General features: G+C 41.2%; 1 protein-coding gene across 1 annotated transcript in view; it reads right to left on the minus strand.

The window, feature by feature from the left end:
• Positions 1–12,561, minus strand: part of CDYL (chromodomain Y like) — a 94,640-nt gene that overhangs the window by 30,723 nt on the left and 51,356 nt on the right. The window lies entirely within an intron of this gene.

The raw sequence follows: 12,561 nt of genomic DNA on the forward strand, positions 1-12,561 counted from the left end.
AAAAGAGAATTGCAGATGTCCATTCTGTCTTTTTACCTATGCATTATAAATACGTTAACTTTGTATAGCAGATTGTTACAATTGTGGCAGTAACAAATATATATTTTCTTTATGGATAACTTTAAAAAATAAAATAAGTCTTCAAAAAAAAAAAAATTTTTTGTGGAGGAGGAAGGTGTATTTTTTAACCTCGTAGTGAGGATCTATATACTTTTTGATTGAGCTCCCTAATGGGCTTTAAGCCTGCCATACATATATGCTTGATAAAGACCGAGTCGAAACGTTGCTTATTTGTTTGGAGGAATAAAGTATATTTTTTAACACCATTTACGCTGTCACATTACTTCTTTTATTCGATACATATTTTTAAGGTGGTGGCTTGGCAGACTACTGACAGCCAAGCTTTCGTTTTAACTACCACGAGAAACCTTAGATTCTAGCAGTTTAACCCCCAACAAGCCACAATCAATACCAATTGCAGCATGGGGCTCCTTCTGTCACCCATCGGCACACATTGTCATTGCAAAGCACCAATGTGTTCCCCCGGCAGCCGGAGGCCTGGCAAAGGCCTCCATGTGTGCCATGTATCCCATCCTACTTGACCCTGCTTTCGGCAGGGTCTAATAGGACTACTATCGCAGGCATCGTAGAATGCACTATGTAAGTAATGCAGTGTACTATGCTAGCAATCGAACAATCACGTCTTCGAGTCCCCTTGAACAATGAAAAAAAAATCTAGTGCAATAAAGTTTAAATAAAAAAAAAAAATCTAGTTAAAAACAAAAACATACATTTTTCCACATAAAATGAACGCCATAACATAATTTTAGAAAGTAATGCTAGAATTGCTACTTTTCTTACGCTTGCCTCCCAAAAGAAACACAAATACAGAATAAAAAGCAATCCAAAAGTCCCAGGTACCCCAAAATGCTATCAATAAAAGGATTTCCTAAAAAAACAAGACCTCACAGAGCTCAGTAGCTAGAAAAATAAAAATGTCACGGGTCTTAGAATGCGACGATGCAGATTCAAGTTTTTTTTTTTTTAAAAATCCATGTTTTTACTATGGAAAAAAAAAAAAGCAACTGGTCCCAGAAAAAAACAAGCCCTCATCCCTCCATGTCAATGAGTTATGGCTCTTCAACGTGACAATGAAAATCATTTGTTCCTTCAGTAGGGAACTAATATAATTAACGTGACCTTGGAGTTAGGAGCGAAGAATTGATATGCAAGCCAGTACCTACAGAGGAGGATTACTCGGACCTCGCTCCTTGCCAGTTACACCCGAGATTCTCCGGCACAACTTGCAATACAGCCATGGGTAAACTCACATGCATCAGATTTGTTGTACACATTTCAGTGATGTATTGCTTTTATGGTTCAGGAAAGCAGTTGTCACTTTTTAAGCTCATTCAACCATGGCGGAAAAAAAAAAAATAGCAGTTTTAATTATGTCTGAAGTTTTGCATTCATTTACCGTGTTTTAAGGACTAATGAGTCTAGATTATTGAGACTTATTTTTCACATTAACACGACAAAGTGTTGATCAGTGTCAGGAAGGCATAAATTTCACTCTGATCATTACAGTCTGGAATCGGGGGGTGAATTTAGTTTTCTTTTTTAGGTCACAAAAACACAAGTAATTAAAACCTAATATTCAGAATGGATGCGGCAACTACTTGGCAAAAATACAATGTTCTGTCCTTGCTAAACTCTAATTTTCTTGTAAAGATGGAAGCGTGATTCCGGTGCTCCGCCATTGAACTGTGGCTAAATCCAGTTTCCGGCCCTAATCCCACCTAAAAAGGTTTCCCATATTCGCCCCTACCTTTCTTTGTGCAATGGGCAACAGCAAGAAATTGTCTCTTCCTCCGAGTTAAGAGGCTAACATTTGTGCCACAGCTGTTCAACACGAAGACCGGCATCTACTTGTCAGAACTTTACAAAATTCATCACCTAGACTCTGTAGTCTGAATTGTGGGCAGCGCCTCAAGACCCCGGAAGCTAAACCAGATCCCACAATTCTCAGCATTAACCAAAAAACAGCTTCATTAAAAAGTTGTAAACACAGTTTAAAGTGACGCGGCACAAAGCTCAAAGACCTTGAAAATCACTCTGGGTGAGAAGATTTCAAGATGTATGACCCGCCATAAACCATAACAGACAAGTCTGTCAAGAACTTACTTTGCACGCTAATTACCCTGGCATAAATGTCCTTCACAAAGCAGCTGACTGGTCGCAGTGTGCCGTGACCTCATTGGGAAAATATGGACTGACCAAAGACCTCATCGTGAAGCCATATTTCTATAACACTAAAGCATCACGGCAGTAATAATAACTACTATTATAATTTCAAAATACTAGACTGTTCAAATATACATACAATAAATGGCAATTAAGACATGACTAGAATTATACAAAGATGACTCTCCCCTCTGATGTTTTTTTATCTGTCGTGGCATTATAGGGTATAACAGGTATTTCATAGTGGAGTCATCATTAAGCACGGGGCCGCCCTTGTCAGGGTAATGTCTCCACAGGTATATACAGCAGTAGGGTCATTGTAGGGATATCACTTTTTGGACTCTGCTTCTATTTGTGACGCAACAGAGACAAATATCGAATTGAACAATCTCTACCAGGTTTGAAATGTCTCCATCATCTGTAAGTAATATCCTATACGGCCTAACATATACATTCTCCCTAGTAATGTCTTAATTGCCATCCTTGGATGTATATTTGAATAGTCGGGTATTTTTAGATTATAATAAAAATCATTGGTTTTATGAGGGTATTATTTCTGCAATGATGGTTATATGCATTACATCTAATTAGTATTTGGATCTTTGGCAGTGATCGTTGCTATAAAAAAAACACGTTATGGCTGCGGATAGACACAAAGATCCTATTCAAATTCATAGTCATCCAATGCAAATTTTCGCTGACATCTTTCTGACAGCTAATCAACACCGCAAATGTCTGAAACCTCACTCCAGCTCCTACTTTAAAAAAATATATATCAGATGTAGATCCCTTCAAACTTTGATTTTCTTACAACAATTGCCAATTCAAAACCTTCCAAGAAGGCTAATAACTTCAGTCTAGTTTAGGAATCATCTCAATATCCTCTTCTGCAGCCTTCTCACCACTGTGGGCCAGCAGACGTAGCCCAGCTCAACAAGCTCTGCCATGGCCCTGCTTACGCTCCAGGGGACTTCTTGCCAGGTGTAGCAGAACTTATTTAGGTAATCTTATACTCTTGTTCACTAGTTTCTCATTCCCCCTGGTGTAACTGTGTATACACCTATCGGGACCTTACCCCTTGCCCTCCTACTCTACCTACATAGGCTTATTCACGTTTATGGCTTAGTTACCATTACGGCTTAACTCTTTTATTAAAGTTCTTTTAAAACTATTGGAATTTTTCTCTTTGCACATTTGGCAATTATTCCCCTATTTGGCACCCCTCTGAACATTAAGGATCTATTACTACAACCTGGGAAACTATCTCTCGCTTTGATTTTTGGTTTTGTTACCATGTTTATACTGTATTGCCATATTTAGGATATGCAAAAGAATAGTTAGTGTTTTTCTCTCTCCTTATTCTCCCCTTCTTTTTTAATAACCTTAGATAAAGCCAATCCCGTCCGCTGGTTTCAACTGGGCCCTTCCCTTCAGTTAACAGTTGGCCAACAACCATCCTGACTAAATGTCCACTTGGGACATAGAAGTACGGACCCCATTTCTCCTATTTCATCTCTACACCATCACTCGTCTTATCTTTAGGCAAATATGCCTATTTTCCCATTACAACCCACTAAGGTCCCTTCAGTTCTGCCGGTTCACACAGATAGCCAGCTCACCATAATATTACTGCAACATTCCAATGTCACTTAGGATTGTCTATCATAATATTCAGGATTTTAATTCATCTTGTAAACATACAGACTTTCACCATTATCATAGTATCCACACTGATGTGGTAGGTCTACAAGAAACTCACTTTTCTTCTGACTCCAGTCCTAGATACCTTGACTCAACCTTTTCTCAGTTTTACTTACTCAATGGCCTCACTTAAAATGTGTGTTGCTCTCTGCCTTCGCTGCTGTCATTTTGCTCCAATGGCAAATTCATTACCCTGAAGATAGATTTCTAACTGTGGTAGGTACCATCCACGACTCCCGTTGCTTTGTGTCTTACTACACACATAAGACTAGAAGATTCTCTTCTAACACCACCATGAGTATCCAAAGAACACGCTGAAGATCCTACTTTTCTATTCGGTGACTATAACCATATTCTAAACCCTGGCCTCAATATAGCTCCATATTTCTCTGCACAGGTGTCCATCGCACCCTTCTCTCCGTTACTGTAAAAAAAAAAATCTGATTAAAGTGGGCAGGGCTGTGACTTGGATGGAACATTATTCACTCCGCAAAGTTTACACCAACTTCTCCAACCCCTGCCAACTATTTCCAAGGATCAATAAAAAAAATGTGTCTATCCCATCTTTCTCTCCAGCTGCTATCTTCTCAACTTCATACCCCATACCAGTTCCATTATCGCAATCTACCAGACATTGTTCTGGACCTTGAATGAGGCCCTTTTGAACCAACCATTTTGATGTTGATTCTTCCATATCCTATGCTATCTGTGAATCGTTCAACAGTGCACCACTTAGGTCTCTGCATTCGTTGCCACTTGGCCACCTGTATCGTCTACTCAATCCCTGGATATCCTACTTGCTTTTGAGGATGCCTGGCCCCTGGTGGCTTCCTGAAAACCTAGTGGTCCTGCCACCATTAGAGCTTACCAAATAAGGATGGTCACAGGCTTAAACAAAGAGACCACTATAAGACCATCTTTACAGGAAAATAAGTAGTCTGCCCCACAAAACATGTACACCAACTTACTGCATACTCTTTGCCACCTGGGCTGCAAAGTCGAAGACGTATAGTTGGAGTCAGAGTCCATATATATTATATACACACACACACACACACACACACACACACAATATAAATATGGTATAATTAATTCTATTCATCTAAACTCCCATTTATCAAAAACACTGATGACTAGGATGTGGAAACAGCAATAGAAAATCAGTTATTGCCTTTCCACTCTATTAGACTAAGTATCCTCATACCAATTCTTCAAGGCTTATAGTTGAGATGAATCTCTGCTGCGCTATCTGCACATGCTCAGTAGCCAAGCTCCTCTGCTACAAACCAGAAAAATCACAATGGTGGTGAAAAGTCTGATATTATTTAAATACAGTAAATTTATTTCTTTAAAAACATATGAAGGAGTCGGGAGCTGGAGTCTTGGAAAATTCAGTCTTACCGACTTCATAGCCCTGCTTGCCATCAAACAATTGATTGCCTAAGCTTGGAAATACATTTGGTTCTTTGTAGAAATCAAAATAAGGTTTCTTGGTATACAGTCAACGAAACATTTCTATATCTATATTAGCAAATACCTGGGAAAAGTTCATTTATATATGGTCCCCCTGGCCATCACATATTACCTCCTCAACCCCTGATGACCTCATGCTCTAAGGTAATTGAAAGTGACCCTATTTCCACCCCTCAATAGTCCTTTCGCATTTCTTTTACACTTTTTTTTTTTCTTCAGTCTGTTTTTTATCTCACTCTTCATTTTCTTTCTTATTGGTAGACTCCATCTTCCGTATAACCTAGATAGTGGAAAACTTTTATTGTTCTCTTTTTTCCTCACTATTGATCCATTTTAACTATTGTTTTAATCTGTTGACTTTTCTGCTTGTTTTTTTGAAAAAAATCTTAAATCTAAAAAATAAACACATGACCAGTAAAGATCATGCATATGGGCCATGTGACCCATAATCATAAATGTATATCTTTTGAATGAATTATCACTTTGGAATGCTGAAATGCAACATACCAACCCTTGCCTTCCACCAGTAATGCAGCCCTTATAATCAAACAATTTAGTCAAAAATCAGTGCGTTGGGCTGACATTTATCGAATCCAAGACTTAATTTTTTTTTTACTAGAAACTAATTGGCCAGAGAATAGTGACACCTTGGTAGTAGCACATGCCAAAATAGTTAACTGTTCCATGAATGGGGCAGGGTTACTGATGTGACCTTGTCTAAAATGCGACAATATTTGTAGCATAATTTTGTATCAAGATTTAGACCTATTTATAAAGCAAATATACCAAAATTAATAATCCAGTCTACCACGCTGGACAATGATGTATGGCTTAGCAGGAATAGGTGTGTATCATCAAGGAAAGGGGTGTCTTAAGTGTGACAATGTATGCCAAATATACTAAAATGTTGCAGCAAACAAATCCAACCAACATGTGGTATAAAGTGAGACACATGTATTGTCCAGCAATAGCCACGGTGATACATTTGGTGAATTTTTAATTCTAAGTTCACACTGTCCACCAATTAAACAAGATTAGAGAATCTATTTTATAATTTGTCTGGTGAACCCTGTAGAATGCTAAAATACGCACAACATAAGTCAATTATCTTTGTAAATCAGAGATTGGTTGCGACCTTAGAAGGGTCTGCATATAATCATCCTCTGTTAAAAACGTCTCCCCAGCTGGGGGTGCTTCACTAGTGGGGGCTGGATCCCAGTTTGAGAAGAACTGGTTGAGTGCACACTACGCCCCACAATGCACCAAAGCTGAGAATGGTCTGTACAGAAACTAAGCCTACAGAGGGTTATAAAATATGAGCCCCTGCTTCTTGAAAGCTGAGAGGTATCCACAAGTATTTTTCATGCAGCATTAGTTGTGACTACACAAGTCAACATTATACAAAAGTACACATTTTTGCAGAAACAAAAAAAACCAAACAAGCACCTAGGAGGAGTTGCTATTTTGCTGAAAAACTCGGCATGCTGTTACATCTCAGGAAGATCTGTAAATGATGAGAGTTGTGGCATGATTAGATGAAAAGTCTTGCCACTTGAGGCCCTATCACTGGTTCCCCCCTTGGCCTATGAAAGGCTCTTGGAGGCTCCTTGTGTGTAGTGACCTCTTCTTCTGCTTGTGTAGAGCTTGTTGACCACAAGACGCCTCCACGACGCAGAGAAGAGATTCCTCCCCCCCCCCCCTGTTACCAGAGTCTGAGAGGGACTCATTATTGGGAGGTGAGAAGCTGGATGGTCGTATCGATGGATTTACCACCACCTGGGCTGTTCTGACCAGACTGTTAGGAGGTGTTGGGACCAGTGGTAGCGTGTAGGTACACGTACAAGGCGACGAGGCTCAGATCGTCCGTGACGGACCACCAGTAGAGAGGATCCAATCATCCAACAAGCACGAGCAGCTCCAACTGTTTCACTGTCTGCCACCCAGAGACAGGGGGTGCTATGTTTACACCTCTTGTGTCTCTCAGAATGATTTCCTGGTGCTTGGTTTAAAGACACTTGGTATCATGGCGCCCATAAAATGTTCTTTGATACCCACTGTCACCTCCGTTTGCAGTGGTGTCATGAACAACGAAACTGGACTGCCATGGAATGAATTCGGATTGTCTTCAGCAATGAATCCACTGGCGACAGCCATTTTCATGTCTGGAGACTTAGGGATGAGCGCCACACTGCCCCCACTGCTGGTGTGATGTTACCCCTAGTGGTGGTAAGAGAGACAATGACAGCTGAAGCTACATGCATTGTCTCTCATGGCGGCTTCCAAGAGACATTTTCCAGCAGGATAATGCTCGGCCGCACACACAAGGAGGTCACAGGAAGCCCACACAACATTGTCACACTTCTGTGGCCTGCCCAGTCGCAAGATTTATAGCCAATAAAGCACATATGGGACCATCTGGGACACCAACTTTAACAGTGAGTTTGCAGGATCTAGAGGCTTAGTTATAGCAAATGGGGAGTGATATGCCACAGGATACCATACGGAGCCTGTGTGCCTTCATGGCCGCATGTATTACATATAGCATCAAAGCTAGAGGCAGCCCAACAGGGTACTAGAGCCTCCATGCCCCCCGTATCACATCTTACATCCAAGCTAGAGGCGGTCCAACAGGGTATTAGAGCCTTCATGCCTCCCCGTATCACATCTTATATCCAAGCTAGAGGCGGTCCAACAGGGTATTAGAGCCTTCATGCCTCCCCGTATCACATCTTATATCCAAGCTAGAGGCGGTCCAACAGGGTACTAGAGCCTCCCTTCAAGTGCTCAGTTTTCCACAATATATTATAAAGTTTCAGTCTATTCCGACAACTCCTTCTGGATGCTTAATTTAATTTTAATTTTTTTTTCGAGAATGAGTGTACCATTCATTAAGAACTTACAAACAGTACTATTCTGTTCAGTATTTTGCATGAGTATGTGAAAGGCAAAACCAGGAGTGGGTCCAAAACACAAAGTATAAAGGAACGACTGAGTCTCTTCTGCGTTTTGGACCCATCCAAATGACTATGGACACCTTTGCTTGTTATTTATTTTTTTAATTCATGTTTTATACAAAAATAATTTTTGTTATTTTAATTAAACAATTCTTCAGTTTTCCTTCTGTGCTTGCAGCGTGTCCCTAAACACTGTGAACTGAAGGACTCTCTCCCCAAATCTGTCAAGACTAACAGACGGATTCTACACATAGTGACGGCGGTTTAGGGTTGGGGTAGGTAGCCCTTGGAGAATTCTAGAATACCTGGTCGTCTTGGTTAAAGACTCAACTCCTATAGATTACAGTTTATGAGAGAACGATAGTCACAGGCTTAAAGAGAGAAACCCATTGGAAGTTCTTCTTTTGCAGGAAAATATGTAAGGTGTCCAGGAAACCATACACCCCTATTTACTACACAAAATACTGCCACGTGAAAGTGACCTTAAGGGATGTTGACACCTCTACTTGAAAAAAAATGAAATCCATGTCTTATACAAAAATAACTTGCAACTGGAATTCATAGTAACTAAGGTAAAAACAAAAAGACATGTCCATCCAGTTCAGCCTATTATCCCCCTATGTTGATCCAGAGGAAGGCAAAAAAAACCCCTATTCTTCACCTTTTTTCACCCCAGATAGTGAGGGCCTGGGGAAAGGAAAGGTTTTATTTCTAATTTACAGCAGGAAATGGTGAAGAGATCATATACAAATTTTATATTCCACCCAGGACGGGTGTGGCAAAAAGATGGGTTACTTGCATAGATTCTAAACTTTTTATTTCAGCATCTATCCAACAAGTGTTGGCAGTCAACTGCTAGTAATTACAAATGCTGGCCACAAGGACTCTGCTCTTGCTAGCAATGCAAGCCAGGTGACATACTAAACGCTATTGAGTTTTTTTTCACTGCTCTCTGCCGCTGCTGCCCATGCTGTGCCACTACTCTATCGACCACAGACACCTGGCACCTGGCAGCAGAAAGAGCAGTCTCAGACGGGACCCGGCTCGCATCGTTTACAGGACCTGGGTCCTAGCGGACAGCGTTTGTAATGGCAAGCGGTTAGCAGTGCTGTCGGCTGCCGGCATTTATGGAGATACTGAAATAAAAATCATGAATTCTAATATAATGCAGTGCCTGCTGGTTACACATATTCCCCCTTTGCAAACTTTATACATCTGCCCCTTTTCCTGCTGTAAACTAGAAATTAACCACCGACCTGCACGAATTTTGCAAGAAAATGAGTCCTCCAGCTTGCAATATATAGGATCACACTGCAGGCGCAGAAGAAAAAATGAAAAAATTTTTTTTAACTTCAATTACAAAATATTTGTGTAAAAATACATCCTACATAAAAAAGTGAGCAAAATAGACTATAGCCTTTAAACTGTAAAAGGACTTTAAAAAGTAGATCTGTGCTATAAAAGAAAATTAGACCAAGGAATAAAGAAGCCAATTCTAACTGTACAAAGAAATCGGGCCAGGACGCAGTATAAATCACTTTTATTTAAATCCATGTATTTCCAGCCACTTTGCAGAAAAGTTAGGATATTGAACTAGATAATCGAATGCACTGCGGTTCAGCCAATAATAGCCTTTGTTTAGTAGCGCTTTCAGCCACTTGTGGAAAATGTCACATAACTATGTTAGCAGGAAACAAACATTAAATTAAACTTTAGGAAAAATGATCATTTTCCCTAGATGTTGCAGTCACAATTGGAAATTAACAAAATGTTCAAAAGGAAAAAAAAAAAACTGCAAATTTTGTAATAGCGAATCTGGAAGCCCCATACTGTGGCGCAATGCTTTGCCTAGGCCTTCGTAGTAGGGAACTGTAGGGTCTCCATGTGCCCCTTTACAGGCTTTGTACACACAGTTCTGCCATGTTCATGAAGCCAAAGGGGAATGAAACATTCAAAAGCAAGGTGTTGACATGTTCATGCTAACCTGACACGGGGCATTATACCTGGTTCAGGTCCCAAGGGAGCCGGACAGAACACAACACAATGATCTCCAGAAGGAAACACCTAAATGACGGTCATAAATGCCCATCTAAGGTTGTGCAGTACAAGGTTTAGGAGGGGTCTATATGTACCACCTAGGTGTTACATTTCAGACAATCTTGACGTGTCCAACAAAGAAAGAAGCATTTATTTGGAATGTAGGTTGAGACTAAAACCTGGAATAGGGCTTGGCGTCTGAGGTTGGTTGTTTTGTTGGTCACCTACGCTCAATGGGATGCCAGCTGGGGGAGTTACATAAGAGATTGGTGGGCTTTTCACAATGTTCCTAGTCTGAGAAAGGACAGATTCGGTCAAGACTTGTCAGAGAAACAAAGTTTAAAGTATTTACCCAGAGTCGGATCAAGGTAGGTGCAGAATTTTGGTGGCTTTCTATATCGCTGCATTTTAACATATCTAATACTTTACACCAAGAAGGTAAGTGGATGCAGAGGTGCCTGGCAGGCATTTATTATCTTCAGAAGGGTCGGTGATCCGGGATTATTCCGATTGCCAGATTGGAGTCAGGAAGGATTTTTTTTACCTTAAAATGGGGAAAATTGGCTTCTATCTCATTGGGGGGGTTACCTTCTTCTGGATCAACAATGGGGGTAATAGGCTGTAATAGGTGGTAATACCCTTAATTCACGCCAGATTTAGCACAGTGGCCCTGCTGAACGATAAATGTGTTGAATCGTTAGACTGTCTAGTTTAACTTTATACCACCTATAGGTTGCCTTCATTTATGCCAAAACTTGCGCCGAAATTTGGTGCACTTTGCATTTAAGCCATGCTCCCTTTACTACGAAGGAACACCCCTTTTTTAAACAAGTTGTAAGAGGCATCCAAAACACAAAATAAATATGGCACAAAGCATGTCTGACACATGTCCAAGTGTATGTGTTCAGGTAGAGGTGCGGCACCCTAGGGTTTACCTTTAGTCCATCTTGTTAAACCGTGTGCCATGTGTGAAGAGAATATTGATTGCCGGCAGTTTTAAATCTCATGTGAGAATTTCTGTGTGTACGAACCATCTTAAGGTGCTTTCAGACATAATGATCATCGTTCAAAAAAATTGTTCAAACGATCGAAAGCGAACGATGATCGCGATCCAACAACAAATGAGAATCGTTTGTTTTTCATTCGGCGTTCATATTATGGAAACATAAAGATTACCGTTGGCTCGTTCTCATATCGTTCGGTTTAAAGAGCAATCGTTCGGTCACTCTCATTGGCTTCTACAGGGACTGAATGATTCTCGTTTGAACGAGCCAATGATGTATCTGCATGTCTAAAGAGGCTGCACAAGTGCAAACAAGTTAGCAGTGACGTCACCCGCTTGTTCAAACGAGAATCGGCTCGTCTAAAAGGAACATTACCCCGGAATTGGTAATCGCATGCCTTCTATAGTTGTCACAATCCCATGTAATATTATATATACAGATAGTCCCCTACTTGTGAACATTCGACTTACGAATTTCGCAAGATACGAACTATCTGTCCTGCACAGTATGATGTCATGCTATGGCTCAGTATGATGTCATGCTATGGCTCAGTATGATGTCATGCTATGGCTCAGTATGATGTAATGCTATGGCATTACATCATACTGTTCAGGGAACGGGCAGGCTTCTATCAAGCCTGATAGAAGCCTGTCCGGTCAGATCGCGGGACACTGTGCGGTTGCTAGGCAGCCGGGGGCCTTCTGAAAGGCCCTAGGGCTGTCTATGCAGAGCGCCTATCAAGCCGTGCGCTTCATGGGCACTCTGCATAGGCAGCCCTCAGGAGGTCCCCGGCTGCCAAGCAACCGCACAGCGTCCTGCGATCTCATCGTGGGACGCTGTACGGGCCCCCTGAAAGTCGGGTGCAGGCTGTTTCTTACAGCGGGCACCTGGCGGCAGCAGTTCCGATGAGCTGCGCCGCTCGTCAGAACTGTTAACACTTTAAATACTGCTGTCAGAGCGGTATTTAAAGTGCTAACAGTTCCGACAAGCGGCGTGGCTCGTCCGAACTGCTGCCGCCGGGTGTCCGCTGTAAGAACGGCCTGCACCCGACGTTGTATGGAGCGGGATCCACCCGCGATCCCGCTCCATACAACCATTTGTTCCGATTTGCGAACAAACGGACTTGCGAACAGGCTCCTGGAACGAAA

The sequence above is a fragment of the Eleutherodactylus coqui genome, chromosome 9, assembly GCF_035609145.1.
Source record: "Eleutherodactylus coqui strain aEleCoq1 chromosome 9, aEleCoq1.hap1, whole genome shotgun sequence".
NCBI lineage: Eukaryota > Metazoa > Chordata > Amphibia > Anura > Eleutherodactylidae > Eleutherodactylus > Eleutherodactylus coqui.